The sequence below is a fragment of the Eimeria mitis genome, genomic scaffold (assembly GCF_000499745.2).
Source record: "Eimeria mitis Houghton genomic scaffold, Emh_scaff2010, whole genome shotgun sequence".
NCBI classification, from domain to species: domain Eukaryota; phylum Apicomplexa; class Conoidasida; order Eucoccidiorida; family Eimeriidae; genus Eimeria; species Eimeria mitis.
Genome location: NW_013570334.1, coordinates 8776 through 9160, shown reverse-complemented (window position 1 = coordinate 9160; position 385 = coordinate 8776).

The following is a 385-nucleotide window of genomic DNA, read 5'->3' as shown; positions in this document are numbered from 1 at the left end:
AAAAAAAAAAAATAGTAGTAAATAAAAACAATAAAAATAATACAAACTATAACTTTTATAATAATAAATAAATAAAAAAATAATAATAAATAAACAGAAAAATAATAAAAAATAATAATTATTATTATAAATAATAAAAATAAAAAATAATAAAAAAAAAATAATTTATTTATTTATTTATTTATTTTTTTTTTTGTTTGTATTATATTTTTATAGTTATTGTAACTATTATTATTTTTATTACTGAGATTATATATTTACTATTATTAATATTTTATATTATTATTTTTGTATATCTTTTTTATTATATTATTTTTATATATTTTTATTTTTATTTTTATTTTTATTTTTATTTTTATTGCGTTAGTTAGCGTGGCTGCAGTGT